The sequence below is a fragment of the Centropristis striata genome, chromosome 4 (assembly GCF_030273125.1).
Source record: "Centropristis striata isolate RG_2023a ecotype Rhode Island chromosome 4, C.striata_1.0, whole genome shotgun sequence".
In the NCBI taxonomy this organism is placed as follows: Eukaryota; Metazoa; Chordata; class Actinopteri; order Perciformes; family Serranidae; genus Centropristis; species Centropristis striata.
The window spans coordinates 16264411-16289183 of record NC_081520.1 but is presented as its reverse complement, the minus strand read 5'-3'; the positions used below and the strand labels follow the sequence as shown (position 1 = coordinate 16289183).

The 24773-nt window shown below is 41.3% G+C and overlaps 1 protein-coding gene across 1 annotated transcript in view; it reads left to right on the top strand.

Moving 5' to 3' along the window:
- Positions 1-24773, top strand: part of cdon (cell adhesion associated, oncogene regulated) — an 89561-nt gene that overhangs the window by 26482 nt on the left and 38306 nt on the right. The window contains exon 3 of the mRNA XM_059331458.1: positions 21520-22024. The gene's annotated coding sequence lies outside the window, so the exon portion shown is untranslated. The remainder of the gene's footprint in view (positions 1-21519; positions 22025-24773) is intronic.

The following is a 24773-nucleotide window of genomic DNA, read 5'->3' as shown; positions in this document are numbered from 1 at the left end:
AGAGGCAGAGTGAGGGAGAAAGAGAAGGGGGGAATGGTCTTTGTTAATCCCTCCACATCTGGCTTCTATTAGGATGTGGGGGCCGCTAAAATAATGTTTTTCACCCTACAAGCCTTTCTGTGCTATAAATTACCCACCAGCCACTGTGCCTTCCTGACTGAAACTCTTTCAGAGAGCCAGTTTTCGTTTCTCAGGCAGTCGATTTGACTCCTCCTCCCTCTTCTTGTCCTCTCTGCTTTCTCGATTTTGAAACTCCCTCTTCGCGCCGGAGCAGTAAAAATCGGGCTCCTCTTCCTGTCAGCCTTCCACACTTCCTGTCTGTACTGTGGTCTTTTTTTATTTGTAACTGTGTCCATCTCACTTCATTTGGATTTCTACCTCTCCATCAGTGCAGAGTCAGAGTCGGTGCATTGTGGCATGAGCATGGCTGTGCTTGGTACTGATAATGATCCTATGTGTGTAATGCTGACAGTAAAAAGCAACAACATCAATCTTTTCTTAACCCTATTTTCAACCTTAGCACCATATGTTACTTGGATAGACTTTGAGATCACATAAAATAACTTTACAAATGCAAACAGGTGAAAAAATATTGTTTTCACCTGAGGTAGGTTTGGGAACACAATGTGAGTAATGTACAGAGTTCACTGATGGGGCTAATCCTAGATCAACTTTTGCAGCCGCGGAGTCCAACATCATTCAGCAGTGGGCTGGTAAGTCAAGAATACCTTATAGCTGGTACTGTGTGAAGTTGGGTTAATTCTGCCCTTTGCCTCTGAAGTGCTTTAAAGCAGTGTAAACTGCTTCAGGGTCTTGGCATTTGATAAGCCTTCAGACTGGACTTCCTAAAGGCCAGATCCATGGCCCCCTTCAGTCTCTCAGCAGTGAGACGGTTAGCCAGGTCTGATCTGTCAGAGACTCATCACCACCAGGGGTTAAACAGAGTTCAATGTGCAGAGGTGCATAAAAGTAGTGGGCTTGCATGTATGGAGCTGGAGACATGAGGTCTGACGGCTGGTGAGGGCCGGGGCCGGGCCTCGTGGAGGAGGAGGAGGAGGGAGGCTGGTGGACGGGGTGAAGGGCGGCAGGGCAGTGCCTCTTCACCACTAACACCAATTAGATGAATAAGAACTGACAGCCTAGAGGATGAAAGGAAGAGGATTGACTAATGCGCAAATTCAAGTGGTAACGATGAACTGGCCGAACCTGATTTTATAGCCATTAGGCACCTGTTTTAGGAGGGCAGCTGGTCCTGCCAGGAGGCCGAGGCTTCCCCAGGTGATCCCCGATACCCGGGCACATCTGCTCTGAAACCAGAGCCACGGAAGCCCAAGTGCCCCTCTTCTTTGATGAGTCTGATCACCAGAAAGTCACTTTTAGAGATCACACCAGAGTTCAGTACACTTACATTTACATTTAGTCATTTTGCAGATGCTTTTATCCAAAGCGACTCACAGGAAGAATAAAAGCAAACAATCAAGGTGTAGTGCAAAAAGAGCTATTAGTGCATCAATAAATGCAATTTGAAATCCTGCACACTCTATTTTATTATGATCCACAGACCTTCATCAAGCACTGTTCAGGTCATCTCACCTGAAGACGAGATGTTGAAATGTGGAGGATTTCTGGCTCTACAGATCAAATAAGATCTGAAAGAGCTCTCCCCCCTCAACAATCACCACCTCGCCCTCTGAAACTGGCACGTCACAGACACTATGTGGGCATCACCAGGAGAAAAGCTATTCAGGAGGAGAGAAATGGAGGTATCATGTATCTATTGAGCATGACTTATGAGCTATAATGTGTCCGCGTTTGGCAGTAGTCAACTCAACTTTTGATTGTTTGAAGTCGTCCTGAGAAACAACAGGATCATATGAGCCTGAATGTACGGACACATTTCAGCACGACGTAATTCTATCTGGTCACGGCCTATCATCTGGATGGAGTGGATGTCATCCCGGTGCGGGTACCCATTGTGTCAACGGGCCCTTTGCCACATAGTTCGACGTGCCCCCTGTGTCTTCTGTCTGTCCCTCCATTACTCCATCCCATAATTACCTTCTGCACTTCACTCAGTGAACCCAATCCTTCCTTTGCTTGTCTGCCAATTCCTCAGATGTTCAGAGAGAGCCATGTCATTAGCATGCTGAGATGGGCTGGCCAGAGGATTGACTGTCTGGGCCGTTCTTACAGAGCCGTCTGCTTCAGTCCTGCAGTCTGTGTGTCTGTTTTCACAACTGAAATGGAACGCTGGCCTCCAAAACAACTGATTTATTATGCACGAGTTACATTTCTGTGGTCTGATTAACTCATATTGGAAAACTGCTGTTGCTATGTCTATCTGCTTGCATGACGCCTGTGTATCCTCAGGCTGTCGGAGTTTATCTCGGCTTAGAGCGAGAATGCCAGATAAGAGATGGGTCAAAAAGATAGACGGTGTGATCGCTGAGGTTGCAGATGAGGCGAGGCCCCTGAATTCCAGCATGGGAATATCGCAATTTATCCTGTGAAAGGTGAGGAAAGAAAGGACACAAACAACCTTTCAAAGGGCGATGTAGATGTATGTCAACCAAGCTCAGGATACTAAAACCCTCATCATTTTTCTGTCATGATCCATGGGATTATTTGTATGGAGGTGGGGTGTGTGTGGGGGTATGAACAGGAGAGGCTATTCCTCCACGCAGGGGTCTAAGATATCAAAGCCAGAAGGCTGTGGGGAGGATGGAGAGGGTGGATGCAGCGGGAGAGATTCGGGGTGGTGGGGGTTGGCTTTTGTTCCAACCCCTCCACCAGGATCCCCTGAAAAGATCACCGCGCAGGCCGATTTGTCACGGCTTCGAGCTCTTCCCTGTGATTGGTTACGGCGGCCGAGCAGATGTTGGAGCTGCAGCAGGGGGTTCGGATGATTCCAGCTCCTTGCTCTCACACCACAGGACGGTCTCACAGCACCAGCAGCTCTCACACACAACCTGCTGGACCAGGGGCCCACTGGCTCACAACACACACCACTCGCTCGGGTGACTCTCAAAGACAGACACACACTTAACACTGTTCACTTCTGCCTCCTTACATCAAAGATGAACATAAATACTTCCCCCTTAAACTATGTTTGCTTCTGAAATGTATTATGGGTGTCCACTGACCATGTATGAATCCCCTTCAAAGTGCTATTGACAAACTAAACATCTGGTCATGGGGTCATGGCTTTATTCCATCTTAACAAAAGATTACAAAATGCAAATGGGGCTACAGATACTCTTGATATAACCCATATTATTTACAATAACTTCTATAGCACCTTTATGTGTATCCTTGTTGTACTTTTGTTGTACTATACTGCAAAAAAAAAGGTGTGTCTAAAAACCAGATAAAAACTAAATCTGAGGGAAATTATCTTGCTGCATGGACAGATAATTTCACTTGACAAGATTTCTTAAATTAAGAATATTAAATCTAGAAATAACCATGTTGAATGCTTAAAATAGGAAATAACTCTTAAAACAAGATAAATTATCTAACACTTGGTAAATATCTTGGTAAAAAACAAACAATTTGCAGTGCGCTCTGCTCGGGCCAGTTCATCGCTGCTTGTTTTAAGAGTTCATTTCTTATTTTAAGCGTACAACATGCTTATTTCTATATTTAATAATCTTAACTTAAGAAATCTTGTCAAGTGAAATTATCTGTCAATGCAGCAAGATAGTTTCTCACAGATTTAGTGTTTTGATCTTGTTTTTAGACACACCTTTTTTGCAGTGTATAAAGTACTGATAAGATGCCAGTCATAGTTATTTCAACAAAAAATGAAGAGCTAAAGCAACTGGTGTTTTTATTCTTCGAGTAAAAATTGAGAGCCTGCCCAAAAAAGTTTAATTGGTTCCGCAAAAGGGACTTAAGGGATGCTGAAAAAATAAGCAGTAAAAAGTGAAGTTTCAATGCACATTAATCTATTGTTAAAGTTTTGAAAAAGTATAACTTCTTCCCCCCCAAATGATGTCTTTTCAGTCTTGTTCAGGTGCTTTTTTTTCACTAACAGATCCAACTGGCGGAGATAAAAGGAAAAAGATGCCTCAAAGCTAATATTCAGACATAACCCCCCTTTAAGTGAACTAATTAGTGTGATTAGTGTAGGGATTACTTGTCTGTGTGTCGTTTGAGCGACCCTGTTTCCCATCCCGGTAGCTCTGCAGCTCCTTATCCCTATCTTTCTCTTCTCTGCTACAGAAGATAAGAGTACAGCGTGCACATAGTGGTCTTGTGATAGAGAGTAAAACCCACTGAAGCCTCAGCATGGAGAGGCAATGAGTTTGGCAATTTGAGCTGGAATTGTAATTGCTCTGCTTTGCATCAAAAGACTGATGCTTGCTGAAGGATCTGGGTCCCATGAACCCTTTCTGGCAGAGTTAAAGAGGCAGATATGCTATCTGTACAAATCTGCAGGGTCTGGAGCTGAAAACGGTTCCCATACTGTCCCTCCTCTGCTTGGCTAAAGCTGCAGAGTAAATGGCCATTTGGACTGTCTTCTGGTTCTCCCTTTCTCTTCCTGACATGTGTTTTTTTTTTTATTACAACAACAAACACACATAGATCGAAATTTATGAAATAGAGACACTGGTAAATAAGCAACAAAAGAGGGGCTAGCAATTACTTTTGTGATATAGTGACCTGGAACAAATCTAGCACAAACTCTAATCTTCAGTAGGTTAAATCAGGACATGTCTCATAAATTTCCACAAGAGGCTTTTCAATTCTAAGTCCTAATTTCTAATAAAAGAATATACGGATTTAGTTTCTGGTTTCATCTTGCTGGGATCTGCGTTTACAGTTCTGGCGGGGGTCATAAGTGAAATTGTGCATGTGAATGTGCACATAGATCACACACAACACAAATCTGAACATTTGGAAAGCCAACAGAGAATGTTTAAATGAAAAAGTCAAGAGATTTATGGGTCAATTTACAGCATTGCATTTTCTTATGCCGAAACAAAACAGATGTAAGGCTATCAAGATGGTAAAGTTTTTATTCACAACAAGGCCTGCAAGCTGAAAACCTTTCAGCCTGAGCCTGGACAACTGCCACCAAAAATGAAGAGCAGCAGCACAGCTTGGCAGGACATTTCTCATGACTACAGTAGGTGTGTTCATCAGAACCATACAGCAATGTCCCTGAGGCCCTCAGAGCTGGGGCCAATGTGTTTAAGGTTGATTTAACATGATTCTGGTTGTTATTGTTATTCCTCTGCATGGCATATTTGCTGCTCAACTTACTTTCATCAAATGTCTCTGTGTTTCTTCCACATTACATTGCATTTTTTTGGGTTTTCCTGCATTTCCGAGTCATACAGACAAGCAGCTAATGCCGAGTGATTTAAAGCAGGAGGTGCACACAGGAAGGAATTTCTGATTGATTGATTGAAATAATGAACAGTTCAGTTTGTCAACGTTAAAGCCAAAGGGTCAAAGGGCAATGCTTCTCAAAGAACAGACAGGAGTTGTCTTATCCGCTAAAAATCAGCCTGCTGTGGCTCAGTTGCGTGTGCGAGTTCGCTCTCTTTGAAGCTCTGCACTCCCGTAGGTACAGCATGGCGTGACTCGAGCCGAACAGGGTGAGGAGACCTATGAGGGGAGATGTTCTGGTTGTGGTTATCGGTGCGCTATGCTGGCATCCAGGCAGCACAGCATGCTGGAGAGATAACAGGGAGAGTAGGGGAGAGAGAGTCAGATCATCCACCTTTTAATACGATGTGACCAGGCCTCCACCAAGGTTGTGGACAATTGAAGTCTGAGCCAGAAATGCACATCTGTGCCTTATTTTATTGCTGTTGAATTTTGCGTTGGTATGCGCAGAGGGCAACAAACAAAGCACAGTTCCACCTTGTTCCCATATCGCTGACTGAAAACTCCCTGCCTCCCCCCCATCTGCCTTCCTCTCTCCCCCCGTGCGGAGACCCATTTGGACACACATAGGCATGCATTACAGAGAATGCAAAGGTACAGATCTTATATTGAAGTAGCATTCCAGCGCGGCCCCCATGGGGTAGATGACAGGGTTTTACTTAAAAGAAAAAAGGCATGCAGGGGGAGACTTCAAGTCTGAAGAGGATATTAGAAAAATACATTGGAAAAAGTCCCCTCTGGCAATTTTGTACCTTTCCTTCAGAGGGAAAAGTGTGCTCGGTTGCGAGGGGGCAGGAGGAAGGGAGGGATGGTGTTTTTCTGGGTAGGTCTGAAGTGCAAAGGATGTAATGAAAACCAACTGGCAGGCCGTCACTATCTATCTATCGTGGTGCAGGAGTGCATTGACATGGAGAGGAAAAACAGGCCCTCTCCTAATCCAGTCAGGCCTGCACTTCTCTTTTTCTTTCTCTTACTTTCCTCCCTTCTCTCCCTCTCTCCTCGTGTTTCCTTTTCAAGATAGAAAACAGTTCTCAAACTGAGATGATGTTTTCACAAAACAAGAGAAGGACCAGCGGGATGATGATCGGACCTGATGTGTAGCCATGCTGAGGTTCTACATTTCTTTTTTGACTCCCAACAACATCAACAAAATGTCAGTTTTTCTGCAAACATCATGACTTCAACTTTAATCTTATTCCTCTAGTACGCCAAACAGACTTTAGATGTGTTGACTCTCACAGAATCACATTTTTCAGAACATAAAATACAAAGAACCAGGTGGGATTTGTAGTCCTGAATCTCTGTGTGCATGTGAATGCAGGGATTCAGGACTACATAGACTGACTCCTCAGATAAGTTGTGTCCCACCTGGTTTGGCAGTGAAAGTGGTCTTTGGGTCGACTCTGAAGGTTGTCCTGCAGCAGGGGGTTTCAGTCTGCAGGGCGATAAGACTCTGAAGAGAACTCTTTCACACCCACGCTGCTTCCTAATCCACACTGCGTCACCCAAACCACCAAGCCCAATATTAGCTTTCCTGCAGCTGGCCAGTGCAGGTAATGAATATGAGTATGTTTGTTTGATGCATGTGTAGTGTTCCTGATTTCTAAAACTCATGTTCTCTGTCTGTGGACATTATTACTTTGATAGACTTTAAGTCATGAAAAAAGTTTTGTGTTATGCAAATCTATTTTTAGTGTACCAAAGATTTGGATCAGAGCACTGACGAATGATTATTTTTATTATTATTTTTAATTTGTTTGATTAATGGGTTAGTCTTGTATCTTTAAAAATAATTGTTTTGTCTGACCAACAATCTAAAGTTCAAATATATTTTATTTATATATTATATTTTATTTATTTATTATATTTTTAGATATGAGACAGAAAAAAGCAGCAAATCTTCACATTTGACAAGCTGGAACAAACAAATGTTTGGCATTATTTAACAATAATACATTAATCTGTTAAGAAAAAAATACTACTGTTCTCTCTATCACTTTGCCAGTTAATCTGTTGATCATTTCAGTGCTACTTTGGACAACTGCTGTGAAAACAGTTTATAAAATAACAGCCAAAATACAAACTTAGTGTGGATGTCAGCCCCTCCAAAAAAGGAAGAAAAACAAGTGAATTGCATTAACAGAGCCATGACTTCAGTTTTCATTGAGGCTGCATCAGAGCTTTTCACTGTATAACTCAGCCTGCAAAGACATTTTACAGTGAACACCTTGTTTGGTATGAATATGAACGTAAGAAGATTTATTTGTCAGGTTGATGAATAGAGAGACTGGCTTGTCCATTAGTGAACTTCTATCAAATTCTACCAAACAAAGCCAAAAACTTTTATAAAAGAACAGAGCTGCTGTGGTTCACTGTGACATTTTAAAGCATAAACACTTTCAAACTCTAATATTTTGTGACAATCTTGAGCTGAATTGTGATTATCAATACATCACACAAGGTATGTTTATGCATTTAAGGGAAGCACAGTGGGGCTTATTGTCGCTGTGAAACTTTTACGGCCGCTGCTCTGCACTTAAACGTTTGTTAACACTCCATCTACCGTTTTCTTAATAATCAGTCATTAGTAAAGTCCAACAGGCTCCTCTCATTAACCAGCCCAGTCTGACAGGTAGAGAGAGCCTTTCATTCTCTCCACATTTATTATTGCCTACTTTAATGAGCACTTAGGACCATCACCTCCACACTGTGATTTATAGCATTTTCAGCAGAGATCAGAGGCCCGGGTCTGCATCGCGCCTGTGAAGCCGGCAGCCTTTCCTGACACCCCAGGCCGGCCTGGGCACTGGGGAGACACAGCTGGGCCCAACATGGCAAGAGGTGTGAACTCTCTGGGCTTAATGAGCTGATGGGAGAGGCGGATTACAGAGGGGGTCAGAGGTGATGGGACCGGAGCCAGATTAAAACAGAAGAGATTAACTCTGTCAATGTGCAGTCCCACAGAATTCCTCTAAATCAAAATGTTAATTTTGGGACAAGTTGACAGGTAACCTGTTTGTGTTCACCTCTACAGGGCCTGTGTGTATTATCATACTCAGAGACACAGCAACATCAGGTAACACTTTACAATAACCAACTAAGTGATGTTTATAGATGGTTTATAGACCAATTATTAACCATTTACAAAGTGCTATATACATATTTAATCTTTACATGTTTTAAACCAATTTCTTAAAGGTACACAAATCATTTCAAAATCATTTAACATACTTAATATGGTGTTAAAAATGTTAAAATGAGTGCAACTAAAACTACTGATAAACTATTAATTATAATGTAATTGTTTGTTAATGGCAAAGTAACTATAAACTTACATTAATATACCATCTATTTGCCATTTATATATGATGTTAGTTAAACATTAATAAATGATGTATTTACCATTCTAAATGGCCTATATATGGTTTATAAATGATGATTAAACATTAATAAACTATCTGTTTTCCATTTATAAATGATGGTTATTGTAAAGTGTTACCCAACATAAAAACAATGAGCTTTACTCATGCAGAATACTGATGCATATCAGATGTGACTGTTGTTGTTAATGGATTACTTCACCCTAAAATAAAAACTCAGTCATTAACCAATCTCCCTCATGGCCAAAAAGCATAAACATATTCCAAAAAGCAAAATTATTCCTCCAAACAAACATGCAGCATAATCAATGTCCTCTTCAGCCAAACGATTGCACCGTTGGGTCCGACAGACTAGTATTTATCTCATTATCTCCTAAATTTTCCTGACTTGACAGCTCTCTGCTTACAAACAGACCGTACAGTAGCAGGCAAGTCTTTCATTAGAGTAAATATATGTGTGCAACCACAGTATAATCAGTATGTAGAGTTGGTGCAGTGGTGTGGCTATTAAATGTTTGTATTATGCAGCACAAACTGTTTGGAGGAAAACACAAGTACACAAGTTTTTAATTTATTCTTTTAAACTTTCCACTTTATCCATTTTCATAAAAACTAAAAACTAATTAAAAAAAGAAAATACTTAGTTTAGATTTATGTTTTTTACTCTGTTTGCAGTTTGATTAGCTCTAGGCAACAAAAGTACTTAGCCAGGTTCACTATAAGGTCGCTGTTTGAGTTAAAACAGACTTTGATAGAAACTTAGTTGTGATACGTCAAAAAACAGCATCATCAATAAGAAAATAATGTTCTCCTCAAAATGTATTTAACCCTCTGAAATCTTGGGCTATTATGTCCTTTAAAAAATCTGTTAAAAAATCTTTACCATGCCATGTTGGTATCAGTTTTTCCAGCGTTACCTCACCTATATGTCCTGATAATTAATGTTTAACCTTGACTTACTTGATGAAAATGTTGAGCCCAAAAGAAACAAAGGAAAACATAAAATATGATCTTGAAAATTATATTTCAATACACAGAATTTTAAATGTTGCAAATATGAACACAGATTGCAAATATTACATACAACAGGTAAAATGAGGATAATCTCGAGTTCTATATTTTTATACTAAATATATTTTACATTATCTCAGGTTTTATTTGGCCGAATATAATCCAAAAAAAATCTGGCATGGAGTTTCAAGCCAGAACTTTAGAGGGAAGCTGATGGCTGAAGGCTCAACGTTGCTTCATTTTTATGTCTTCACATCATGAAGAAGTAATGTGCAGGTGATTTCATGGACTCTAGAGGGTTAACAATGCAGCTTCGTTGTATGGGAATTTAATTTTAAGTACAGGGCAGGCGTTAATACAACTGACGTCACATGAAACTTGTTTTGACAGTCAACTTGGGGAAATGATTGTTTGGGAGGTCAGGGTCGTGTTAGCCATGCTCCTCTGCTGCCCTGACCCTGCGACTAGAACTACCCATGAGCACCTGGGGGAAATCCGTCATTATCATAGCAGCCATGTTAGGGCTGCTGTGTCACTGTACCTGTATCAGCCGCCACTGACCTCAGACGGTCCGGTATCACAGAGGTGTCAGACTGTTCCCTGTTGTGCCATTAATCCACCCTGAGAGCCAAAGATTCACCTGCCCTGTCTCTCTTCCAACCAATTTGTCCTGGCTGCTCAGATTTCTTTCACAGCTAAAACTCCAAACAAAACAAAATATATCCTCTTCTTTCTCACAGTCTCTGATTCTAAATCTGCACAAACCTTCCCTTCACTTGACTGTTTTTTGTGTGCAACAAATACGTTCACACCTTTTTTTTTGATTTGTAAGACTTGCAAACCTACGACAGCCTCAGAAAAAAGAATAACTTGAGTTTTAGTTGTTGCCTACTGAAATTTTAAGTACTTGGAGTACTTTCAGTTTAACCCTTAATAGGGCACTCATTGAAATACTTGCAAATTCCAAATTTCAACCCTATTGGAGGATATTACATACTGTCAGAATTTGTAAAAAAAAAAAAAACATACAAAAATAATTTTTTGAGAAAAAAGTTAACGAGATTAAAGTGGCAAATCTACGAGAAAAAAAGTGCAGATTTATGAGATTTAAAGTGGTGAATCTGCGAGAAAAAAGTTGCTTCTTTCCCACTTTTTTCTCGTAAATCTGTGACTTTTTTCGCACAGATTTACCACTTTAAATCTCTTAAATCTGCAACTTTTTTTCTTGTAGGTTTGCCACTTTAATCTAGTAAATTTGCAACTTTTTTCTTGAAATATTACCTGAAGTTACCAAATATAGTTCTTTGCCTGATAAAGGGTTAAGAGACCAGCAGGTTTTACAGCTACAGTGTGAATATTACAGTGTAGCAAACCCTTTGTTTATATTTGGATCAGAAATTGAGCCTTTAAGGGTTGTGACCTCAGTCTTTTAATCGCATGATAAAATATTGTTTACCATTTCCAGAGGAGGATTGCAAAGCTGTTGCAGCAATAGAAACAGACCATTCATTTAGCTTATGAACCTGCAATTTTTCATGTGCTGACACACCACATTTATTTCTCCATTCCACTGCACTCCATTTCATTTTGAGTATACAACAGTGACCTCAGTCCATCAGGGCACGGAGGCACAACAAGGGAGGAAGTCCAGTGAACTCATGCTGGGCCGGGACATTAACTGTGGGAGCACACAGGCCATGAAATATATGCTTCTTTAGAGAGAGCTTTTTATTCCCCTTTAACAGGGCTGTAAACTGCCTTTCTGTGCCATGATTAGGAGACCACAGGCACAGTGACACCAGCTTCATCCATGCTAACACACTGACTCTCACCTTCCAGCGCCTGTCCCGAAACGGGATACAGGAAGTAGATATGAATTCAACTATGGGGTCAAGGGGACTTTTGTCCAGCAAGCCTAATTTGAAACAGGAGCCTTTTCAGACAGCTCTATCTGGCTCCCACTTGTACTGCCTTTCCAGCTGTCCCCAGAGAACTGCGATTTATGGAGCAGAGAGGGGAGAGCAGCCTGCGGGATGGAGCAGATTGTTCACGGGTCTTGCTTGTCTCTCTGGCATGAGGGGGAGAAAAAAGAGGAGACGGACGGGCAGAGCCGGGTGAGATAGCATGAGTTAGAGGAGGAAAAAAAACAGAGATCATTATGAAGACATCAGTGTCTTCACTTCACATCTGCCTGAGATTTCCCTACAGTCCATCCTGTTCCGGGGGGGAAGTCACTCCTCGGGGTATGATTGAACCCAACAAATGTCTTGTGTCTGATTAAATAACGGCCATCGTTGTCATGTGGTTGGCGAGACAAAACATGCATCCATACAAATACTAAGTATAGTATATCAGCACACACAACATGCACACACACTTTGTTTATTCTTGGCATATTTTCTTGCGGCTCCACAGTGACTATCTTGTGATATTGTGCAGTGATTGTGGGCCCGGGCCCTGCTGGGGGCTGTGAGGCTCCACATCTGAAAAAGCGGAAGAGAGATAGATTGTATCTTTTTGGATGGTGTCTTTGACCAGTGCCACACACAAACAAAAGTGATACTTCTTCTAAGATGAGGGTGCTGTCTGTGTCGGGAAAGACAGGGAAGAAGAAAAAAAAAAGATGAGGGCAGGGACGCTCTATCACACCCTGACATCCTGTCCTCTGTCTCACTTCTCAAACGTCTACATACACAGTCGAGTCCCTGAAAACAAACAAGCATGGGTCCTTTGCTGTAAGCCAACATATTGTTGAGATGGCTTACAAGGGACTTGTTGAAAGCATTCTACGGTTTGATATAACTGCTTGGTTTGGTGATTTGTAGCCTGGCTAACGCCAGACAATATCACAAATGAGATTAGTTTGGATACCACCTATTCATTTTTCCGTAGAGGAGGCGTGATTTACAATCCTCCAGAGCCGTTTATTGGGCGCTACGTATGTCTATCATAAGTGTCTGTACGTAGCTCTTAGCCAATCATATCAGTTATACCAGAAAACGTATGTAGAGCGACAGAAATTGCTCAATTCGTCTTCTGCAATGTTTTTTCTGCAGCATGTTCTGGCTCTGGCTGCTCTATAGTTTCAGGGTGTATGTCAGTGTGTGTGTCTGTGAGAGAGTGTTGCTTGCTGCTTTGCTTCTCCAGTTCTCGCTTTCTGCAAGATTATTTATTTCACCGGCGTTACAGCAGCGAGCAGTAGCGGGGCTAGTTGGTAGATTAGGCTTTGGCCAAATCCTGTCGGAAGCAAGGCTAAAACATCCTTTTGGGTGGTGATAAAGGAGTGTAAAGTCAAACGTTGTTCTTCTATTAAAATAAACTTTGGCTCTAAACTATCTAGAACACTGTCTACAGCTAGATCCAAAGAGAGTTTTGCGTCTGCTGCAGCCATGTTGGATCCGTAAGAAAACTACAAAACTACAAGCTTCCGTCTGTCCAGTAGTACGCGTCATTGTCTTGCCGTCCCGCCCCGTTCTGTGATTGGATCCCTAAAACAGTAGTGTATATATATTGTATATTTGTAGTGTACACATCCACTGAACTCCGAGTTTGAGTTGCTTGCGTCTGGCCGTCGACTCAGGGCCCCTATGGCGAGCAGGAACACATATAAGAGGTCTTTTATTCCCCGTGCCATACAGGCACTGAACGGCAAATTATGAAGACCTCAGCATTTAAATGTGTTCACCTGCTGCTGCTGGTTCCGGCCCATTTGCACAATTGTTTGTTGCTGTGTGGTGTATACTGGTGTATAGTGTATTGCTAGTGTATGTATTTATTATTTATATATATATTTATTTATTACTTCTGTGCGATTGTATGTTTTTATGTGTGTCATGTTTTTATTTTATATATTGGAGAAGCCAAAGACAAATCTATCTATCTATCTATCTATCTATCTATCTATCTATCTATCTATCTATCTATCTATCTATCTATCTATCTATCTATCTATCTATCTATCTATCTATCTATCTATCTATCTATCTATCTATCTATCTATCTATCTATCTATCTATCTATCTATCTATCTATCTATCTATCTATCTATCTATCTATCTATCTATCTATCTATCTATCTATCTATCTATCTATCTATCTATCTATCTATCTATCTATCTATCTATCTATCTATCTATCTATCTATCTATCTATCTATCTATCCATCCATCCATCTTTGTGGGTTATTTCAGCACCTGTGAGAATTCCAGTCACTTCCAAAGGCCACAATGAGATAAGTTTAAATATCCAAACATTTTGGGCATGCGCTCTCCTCGAGGTTGACAAATGTGCTCCACAAAAGCTGTGTTGAGGAATGCATGCTGACAGCTTCATGGTCTTGACTAAAGCAGAGTGGGCATGATGGATGGTGTCCTTCTTGACAATGCCAGCTGGTAGATGTTTGTGTATTGACATATATGTGTACATATATAACTGGAGATTCCTTTTATGTTCCTCTGTATGTTTTTAACCACTAATATGACTGACATAAATGCTTTTAATACACTTTTTCTCATTGCTTTAAAGAACTATAATATTTTTAGTGGCCAGTTTTTCCATCCTCATCTTAAGCACCTTAAAGCACCAATAGGAAACTTTTTCCACACTCTCAATTTAATACTAATACCACTGACCTGTATAAGCAAACAAGACCATTAACGAAAATATTGTCTATTTTATATAGTTATTCTTAACGGAGAAACAAAAGGACCTTGTAGGGTACACACAGGTGTCATTTATAACACTGATTATGGCCCTGGTCTATTTAGGTGGACCAGGACCCTGATATTGCACATGTAAATAATTAATTAGATTAATTACACCACTGTTTACCCTGCTATTATGTGTAAAAATGGCTGCTGGAAAAAGGGCTTGTTGCAGCAAATGAAAACTTTTTTATTTAACATTTCAGCATATAAGTAGGTGAGTATTGTTTTAAGATGTATTGCATGTGACAGTGATTGAGCACTGGCTTGTTTTACCTTTGAATGGTTTCAAAGACGATGTAAATATGCTCAAATTAAAGCTTGAAGTAAGCCATTTAACTTTACAGTATTTTAAAAAAATCTAATATGGTGGAGTACACTGCGCAAACATCCAAATACTTTATTTCTTCGTCCCCACTTTTATATTTCTCTGAATGAAGTCCCATTCCAATCATAATAGAGCCCTGAATCCTGTGGCAAAAAGAGTAGCAGATCACATAACAAAACAGTGAAGAGAGCTCATTGAAAAGTCAGTGGAGAAGTTACTTGGCAGAGAAAAAAACATGCTGAATGTGGAATTCAGGCTCGGTTTGTGTGCGTGGAGGTTATATGACCAGACGGAGTGTGAGTGAAAGAGAGTGTGGTGACCTGTAACAGCTCCATGACTCCAGTCTGGGGCTTTAAAAATCCACACACTGGGGTCCTGGATTGAACTCACAGCAGACCTCACTTCAGTATAGACAAGGCAGCCCCAATGGGAAACTGATTGTTTATTTAACTACTGTTTTATGGAATACCTAGTGACAGGAAGTCCTTAAAACAGCAGCAGTTACTATTTATATAGTCCCTTTTCGGAGTAAACACACTTGCTCGCCCCTCCTCCCTCCAGCAGACACCCTGCCGCTGAGGAATGCACCCATTCACAAGCTGGTGGCCATCTTGGAAGCTTGCCTCTCACTTCCTGTTTCCATGGCTACACTCCAGTGCTACGGGAGATGATAAGCACTAGCAGTCTCGGGTCCTAATCCTCTTCATCTAGCTCATTTTCTACATCACTTCATGCCATTCAGAATGAGCTGGAAAAGCCAGTTAGCTGCAACAAGCGTCACATTTTTACGCACATAATCCCGGGATTCACAGCAAATGTACACAAAAGAAGAGAAATGCTGATACATTTGTTTTATACTTTCTGTTGTCTAACAGCCGGAAAGCATTCATTCCAAAGCTGCGTTGATTTGAGAGCAGACCAAGACTAGCAGTAATGCTCCAGTCTGGTATACACATGTTTATGTGCAGCTATGGGGCAGCTGTATTCTGATCTGCTCCTCCAGAGCTGCACCATAAATCACAAGGTCACCATGAGCCTGTGGGACCAGAGGAAACATCAGTGTTAAACAGGAATGATATTTCACTTCAGCCTCTTCCTGCTCCACTGCTCCCCAGATACCCACTACAACCAACTCCCGAATGCTTTATCATGACAGCTTCATGTCAGTGCTGATTCGGATGTTGGGGATGAGACCGGAACAACACGTCCGTACGATTTGGGAATCCATTATAAATCTGAACTCGGTGGAAGTGATATAGTGCAGAGTAGCAGAGCAGTTGTCATAGCTTCACATCATGAGGACTGTTAAAAACATGCACTAGCTATACATGTTGTTACATTACTCCGAAAATAGCGTACTTTAGAAACAGCTACACTAAAATGTGGAAGGTGACCTATATTTCATGCACAGGTCGTGGAAGTGTAAAGAAAAAACATATTAAAAACAATGCATTAAAAATCCTAATTTATTTTCAATATGTATCAAAATTCCAGTTAATCTTTGTATAGCAATTGTTAATTGGACATATCCATGTCTTTATATCATTTAGCTTTACATCCACTCAGCTGCAACTGAATTTCTTTGCACTGTCTGTGACCTTATACACGGATGCATCCACGTACACAAACAAAACCTCACAAACATGTGACCCATGCCAAATCTCAACCTCCTAGGGTTAAAACTGTTTTTGAAACATTTTTGTGGACCAACTGACCGACCAACCGACAGAGCAAGCTGAGATAAAGAGCTGCCTGTCGCAGTTGAAGAATGCCACTAGTCTGTCTAAGGATCACAGGATCGGAGCAGTTTTACATTTATTAATTTCTACTTTGTTACCTTTATTCAATAAATATGACAAACGATACTAAAGTTAGAAAAAGCACATTGGGAGTTCTGTTTACTGCAAAACTCCTTCAGGAGTGACTTTGCCCTCTCCTTGGTTTGGTTTTTAGTTCTGTCCCTGTAGACCAGGGGTCTCAAACTCAAATTACCTGGGGGCCGCTGGAGGCATATCAAAATGACCAAAAAAAAAAAGACACAAAATTACTAAAAAAGACATAAAATGACAGAAAAAAACTAAATTACTTAAAAAGACACAAAATGACCAAAAAACGACACTAAATCACTTAAAAAAGACACAAAATGACCAAAAAAAATTCACAGAATTACCAAAAAAGACACAAAATGATTTAAAAAAAGACACAAAATGACCCAAAAAAGACACAGAACGACAGAAAAAACTAAATTACTTAAAAAAGACACAAAATGACCAAAAGACAGAATTACCAAAAAATACACAAAATGATTTAAAAAAGACACAAAATGACCCAAAAGACACAGAATCACCAAAAAAGACACAACATTATTAAAAAAAGACACAAAATTACCAAAAAAAGTAATTAAAGGGACCTTCCACACACAACACGGTAAAGTGCCATTAATATAAAACTCACATTAAACTTTCATATCAAGGTGAGGGCCACAAAATATCGTCACCAGTGCCGTAATTGACCCGCGGGCTGCGAGTTTGAGACCCATGCTGTAGACAAAAAAGTAGCCGTGTTTATGTGATTGAATATATATCGTTCGCTGTGGACAACTCTGGCAAAACAGTGACAGTGTGAAAACTGAAGTTGATGTTGTTTTACGTCCTGCACAGATCTCACTGAGATGATGTGGGATGGGAGGAAGCTTTAAAGATGGTCAGAGGATGTTCAGGGTCACGGCAGTGTCAGGAGGGACACGCAGGATTGTTCTACATGGTAAAGCCCACGGAGACGTGTGAATAAGTGAGATGTTACAGACTGATGAAATTCCCAGAGAGCCTACGATGGATAATGTGATCCCACCACAGTGATGCAGAAACCAGATGGAGAGAGGTGCCTTCAGATTTCTCTTTCTTTCTTTGTTTTACACATCCATGAACACACACACAACTGCAGGCACATACCCGGACCAAAGAAACAGCTATACACACACACTCACTGCACACACCTGTCTGAGTCACAAGATATACAGCTCCCCAAGGGGAAATCCATTTAGTCAGTGTTGTAAAATATTGTGATTGTTCTCACTCTCGTATATATTTCTTCACCCGAACAAAGTTTTCCTTGTCTTATAAAAACGTATAAAAAGTCGCAAATAAATGTCCTTGTCTTGGCTTCTTTGAAACCCCCCCCTCCTTTAACTGTTCTTCTCCACGTCCAAGAATAATATAGATAATAAGTAGAAGAAGAAGAATAAAGGCAACAAGTGCTTGTTCATGGTATTTTACCCTCTAAATCTGACCCACAAAAAATGACCCAAAAAATTACTTAAAAAAGACAAAAAATCATTTAAAAAAGACACAAAATGACCCAAAAGACACAACATTACCAAAAAAAGATACAGAATTGCCAAAAAAGACACAAAAAAAACCTCTCCTCTAACTGTTCTTCTCCACGGCCAAGAATAATATAGATAATAATAAGAGGAAGAATAAAGGCAACAAGTGCTTGCTCATGGTATTTTACCCTCTAAATCTGACCCACAACAAATGCTTTCAAGTAATTTTATACAATTGGGTGTTAGACCTGTCAATTATAACAAACAACAATTAAGCTTTGGTATTTTTTTCAAATCCACAAACCCTGTCTGGCTCAAACAGAGGGATGGTACTCCTGTTATCTGAAAGTGTCTTTTAATAGCTCTGGGAGTCAGGCGTCCCTCAGGCCCCTGCTGACAGAGTCAACACAACCGAGGGCTGCTTTGCAGGTCATAAACACTCTGTTGACAGTGGTCAGAGGCTTATTATCCTCAGAGCAAAGGACAGCAAGCTGGAGAGGAACCAACTACAAACAATCCCAGCCTGCGGATTTAGACAAAGCCCTTGTTAGCAGGTCTCCTGCCATTTCCCCTCCTCTAAGCTTAATCAGGATGTCACAGGAGGAAAGTCAGTACTAACATGTATAAAGTGTAAACCACCGCTGCACCCTCTGCATGACCATCAACATATAATCTTGTATTGGCTAAATGTGCTGTAATCTATTGATATTTGATCAGGGCTGATACGACTAAGGAAACAACCTTTATATCAGTTAAATGTGGGCCAGAGGTCAGCGCTGCTTTGTGTGCTCAGTGTTTCTGCTGCTTCTGCTCTCAGTGAGCAGTTGCAGAAGCTGCTGTGGCTCAACGGTGTGGAGCTGGCAGCTCCGCACAGATAAGTGAGCATATACCCCAGGGGGCCAGAGACAGCCGAACCCTCAGTGGATGAGAAGTGTCTGTGCTGTCAGCTTTGGTTCCCAGCGTGGCCTCTCCTCCTCGCTCGGCCCTCTCGCCCCCCCCGAGCCCCTCCTTGGCCCTTTGTGTGTGGACCCTACTCCCTGTGGACTCGCCGCTCTCTGGCCTTTCACATGCGACTGTGTCCAATCACCCCGCTCACCCCCCTCTGAACCCAGAGCCTCCGTCTCCATCTCCAACCAGCTCCTGACCCTGAGAGAAAGAGAGGCAGAGAAAGAGGGACAGAGATAAAGAGAGACGAGAGGTAGAAAGATGGCTTTCTCTGGGATGAAGAAAGTGTACAACTTGTGTTAAAAATGATGATGGAGTAAGTATAAATAAGAATATAAGAGTAAAATAAATGGGAGTAACAACTGAAAGAAACACAAACACTGGTTTCTGCATGATGCATTAAAGACCCAGTTAGATTTTATTCATCATCAGGTGGAAATCCAAATGTTTAAGAGCGTATAAGTCAGGAATGGGCAACTTAAATGCTGCAGGGGGCCACAATTTTTCATCAACACTACCACAGGGCCACATATAGGACTGTGCACTTAACCAGATATGATGAAACTGCAATTTTAAATATGTTTATAGTGCTGTAACTTAACATATTTCATGCTCAAATACATGTATAACAGTATAAATAGGAATACAAAAGGTTTGAAGCAAATAAAAAAATAACCACTTGCTGTGGTGTTTCTTTTTTTTTCAGTGCAAGAACGGCAGACCAACATTAATTGCAAGAAGTAATTTTGTGCATTTTTACACTGCACTTTTAAGATTTCATGCTCAAATGAATGTAGTTGCACTGAGGGCCACTTAAAGTGAGGGTGCGGGCCGTATGTGGCCCCCGGGCCTCCAGTTGCCCATCCCTGATATAAGTGATCTACAAGTAATAACAAATGATTTATTACATTATTAAAACCTTCATTCTAATGCTTTTATAATGTATGCTATTAGAAAGTGCTGCTGATGTCTAACTTGACAGCATGTAGAGAAAAAACACTTCACAGTGACAGAAAACTGGCAAAAAGATAGTTCAACTGTAAAAACAGAGCTGAAGCATCCATCCCTCGTCAGCCCTGTCTCCAGCACCTCCTCCGTCTTTTTTCTCCTCTCCGCCTGTGTCAGAGGTTTGCTGGTTTGTTGGCTTTGGCCCTGACGGCCTGAAGGCCCTCACTGGGTCGACCTGGCCTCGGGAGGATTGGATCACACCTTCCATGGGAGTCAGCTGTCAGATGGTGAGCTGCACCTGCTGTCTGAAGCAGGGTGGGCCCGCCGCGCCGCCCGGCCAACGCTGGAGCACATAATTACTGCCTCAAAGATGATTATGCTGTTTACTCATGCCCATACGCACAACAGATGACTGTTTCACACTCCCAGCTCCCTCTCCCCCGCCCCTCTGTGGAGGCGTTGCACCTAGTGATGAGGAAATAGCTGCAGCCAACCAACATTCAGCCCATCCAAGCAACAGGTCTGATGCCAGAAATGACCCGTAGCTATTAGCTGTTCAAACATCCCCCTCCCACATAACTTTAATTCAATTCAATGGGCCCAGTGAGAGCAGGTTTGAGGCACAGTGTACTCCACTGAAAACTGAGAACAGCCTTTATGGCTTTGAGGCTGTTTGTGCAGTAGATGGAACTATCAGAGTCACAAACAGAGAGGTAGATTTACTCACAGGTCATTAAGATTTAGGTAGAAAAACTTGTGTGGGCACTTGACTGTTTCTTTTGGTCTTGTTAATGAAATAAAAAATAGTGCTTCAGCAAACAGACTGTGCAGGAAGAGAAAAAAATATCAACCGTGTCAGAAATTCTCGAAGAAATAAGTGAAATATACATGCATGCAAGTAGTCAGTTTAATTCGAAATGTCATCTTTAGTGCAAAAGTTTTACACAGAAACAACATGAATCGTTAGTGCTCATGTCATGATGATGTCAGTTATGAAAATTAAAGTAGTGGTTCTGGAAATGTAATTAGCTTTACCTACATGGGGAATAGGTTTTTTATGCTAATCACCTGTTGCATGAGACATGAACAATGTGTCAATATATTAGGCCTACATCTTATTTTGCACTGTTGTCATTTGGGGTTTAAAGATTTTTATGAAGTCATTTTATATATTTGTCTATCTTAGTGTGCCCTCCAATGCTTGGATTCGGTAAAATGTGTTGATAAATAAATACATAATAAAATAAAATTGATTAATCCCCATCAAATGTATCGCGCTGTAAATGTGCATCATAAAGTTAAACAAAATAAGGAATGTGCTCAGGTGGATTAACCTTTCCATGATAACACAGGTACGTTTGCGCAGAAGAGGAAGGAGGAAGTTTTTTTTCTTTTTTTTTCTCGTTAGATTGTAAAACTTGTTAATGCACGGTCTATATGGGTAACACCCCCCTCCTCTCTCTCTCTCCCTCCCCTCTCCAGGAGCCGTATTGAGCTGTGGGGCTGGGACATTCCTGGTTTGACGACCAGCTTCGCCGCTGCCATGATTTGCTGAGCAATTCGACACTGGCTTCAAAGATGCGTGAGTGGAAGAGGCAGCGGTAGAGAGACGGAGACAGAGAAGTTACAATAACGGGTTAGACAGACAGACAGAGAGACAGAGAGAGTGAGCGCACCAAACCGGGACGTTACGCTTTCTATCCAAACACGCGGACTCCAAACTTCCCAGGAGAAAACTCTCCACTACCTCAGCTCGAGTTTAGACCAAGGGGAGTTGTCGCACCTTGGCCCCGAAGCCTGCGCTGCTCTGCGGGTCCTGAAAACTCTCTTTCCCCGCTCCACCTCCGGCTGTTTTCATGTTCCTCCCGTCGTCTCGCACTTTGAGCCCGTGTCTAATGGAGGGCCCCGTACGGATTTGCCTCCAGAAGAATGCGTTTTGCTGCTAACCCACCCGACGGCTCGCAGCTTTTGCCCTCCTGCAAGAGAGGTAAGGACGCAGGCAGACAGGGGAGTCCCGGGCCGGCTGGCCGGGAGCTGGGAGCGGGGCTGGGGAGGCTTCGGAGTGCGCACCAGGCCAGCTGCGCTTCTCTGGGAATAACAAAAGGGGGAAAAAAGTGACGTTCAAAGAATCAGAGAGCTCCACAGTGCAGTTTAATCTGTTTCCCAAACATTAGCGTGTTTTCTTAACTTTGTATTGTGAAAGTGGAGAGCAGCGGCACGGAGAGGCAGGACATGCTCCGACTGTGTGCCATTCTGCTAAACGGGGGCGCCCGTGTACGAAGATTAATATTATGTTCATGAATGAACAATTATGCACTATAACTACAGTTACGTGTTTATTACATTCTCCAAATAAGGCGTTACTTATGTTCCTTTTTACTCCATTATAATGACAACATAATTATGATTACAGAACACTGATTTTTTTTAAAGATTAGTTTGCATGAAGTGTCAGGATGTGATTGCATACTACAGTCTGTTTTAGACTTCAGGCTACATCTTTATTAGATTATAATCTGCAAAATCCTCTAACCAGACCGAGCAGCATTTCTGTGTAAAACCATGCTTTGTATTTTCCATTCACTCAAAAGCATTTATATTATCATTGTTATTCAGCAGTTATCTGTTATCTGTATGCAGTCTGACACAGCTCTTGCACTATGCTGAATTAGGTGAAAAAGCATAAAAAGACATAAATATTTGTTTTGTAAACAGCTCTGGAAGTCAGGGACACTTCACTTACCATCCCAGTTGAAAACAGATGGCCTCCGGCTGCATTTCTGCTTTGAAGGATGAAAGAACATTTATGGAAATGGCAAATATGTCCCTGCATTGACACAATGGTGTCACAGTCATAAAAGGTGAAAATGGACCTGGGGATATGTGAAGCATTACTTTGTTCTAAAGTTATACTTTTATTATGGATCTGTTTTAAGAGCCAACTTTCTGCCACAGTTACCTCTGAGCAGAAACACGGTGGCTTAAACTAATATTTGAAGTTTTTTTTCCTTCTCTCCAAAGACAGAGAGCCTTTATTGTTTTAGATAAATCCCCTGAGGGTGTCATAAATGTCGGTTTGGTAAATCCATGTTAGGCTTGCTGTAAAATTTGGCAAGTGCAGAAATTACTGTGCAAAGCATACAAAAGCCTGCTTGCATGAAGGTGTCATTGTTTACTGATTGGGAGCATGCTTTTTTGTCATTTTTTAAATCAGGATGAGTTTAGCCACACAAATAAAAACATGGGAAGCAAACTCAGCAAAGATGCAGATATGTGAGTCTAGTCTGATCAAGATCATCAAACAGTTTCTTTTTGTTGTTCCCCTTGGCTCAGTTTCACACATTTCATCTCACTTATTTCAATGTGGGAAATCTTCCAAAAGCAAGAAGCATTTTTGATGTGTCAAAAATACCCTAACTATAACCGCTCAGGACTGAGCGTGCAAGTGTGCACATGAGCTTATTCTGCTCAGGTCTCGCTGTGTTGTGATCTGCACCGCTGCACTTCAGGAACTTCGAGGATGACAACTAAAAACTTTGTAGTTTTTGAGTCATAGGCATACTTTTTTTCATTTTAATCCACAAATGTATAGCTGAAATGTATTTTTAAGGCCAAATATATGGACTTATTATTGTACTGTGTTGCTAAAACACTTTTTTTGTAAAGTACATCATATAATAGACATGCTAGTATATATTTAGAGGAACCATATATGTTGAGGATTGTAAATACTATAAAGATTAGGCTTTTGGTGGAATCCTGGTACAGCACAAATGGAAAGGATGACAGTGTAAAACTGATAGTAATGATGTGGCTGCAGAGACAAACTTATTCCCCTCAAGCAGTTTCCTCTGTCTGCTCTTCACCCCTATCATCAGAGCTTCACAGGGACTTTTGTTACATAGGGGTAACTCTCAGAAAACTGAACACTTAAAAGTTATCGAGAACAAAGTCTTGAATCCCTCTCGAATGCATGACATCCAGTCAGTGGGACACACATGGCTGCTCTCAGATAAAACACTTTCAAGTTCAAACAGTTGCTCGTGCATTGTTGCGTCGGTGGGGGACAAGAAGACACTTCCGATGCCTTTCAAATCCTTTCAGTGCTCCCCAATATTGGGTGAGCTTTTGACAGGGGCAGAGAGAGATTTGCTCTTTGTGTTGGTGCTCGGCTGCTGACGGCGTTCACTTTAAAGGAGAAATCCTCTCTCAGGTTCTGATACTGAGTCTGTTCCAGGAGATTTTTAGTTAGGTGTTGTACTTATTTCTTTATGTTTACACTTTCCTTCAACCTGCCTCATCCCAACTTAATGATTTCCCAGTTTTCCTTAAATACCTTTCTCCCTAGCCCTGACTTCTGCTGCATTGGCTGCGTTGCATTCTGGTCAGTGGTCTGTGGAAAAATTGGGTTTTTTCTTTGTTGCTGGAAATATTTCAACATGGCATCGTACTTTTCCGCAATTGTTTCATAGAAAGTACAACAAAATAGACCCATAAATCCAAGCTATAATTCCAATAACTTGTGGATTTCAAGATGAACATAAAAACCTGTGGAGTATTTTTAGTATGTTGGGTTTGTGCGGGATTTTCCCCTCAGTGACTGTGTATTGGTAATGTGATTGAATCAGACAACGATGGAGCCTCGGAGCCATGTTTTTATTTTCACAGCGCTTTTTTGTGACTGGTAGGGAAATTAATAAACCATTAGTGGCCCAGCTCTTATCAGACAGACCCGA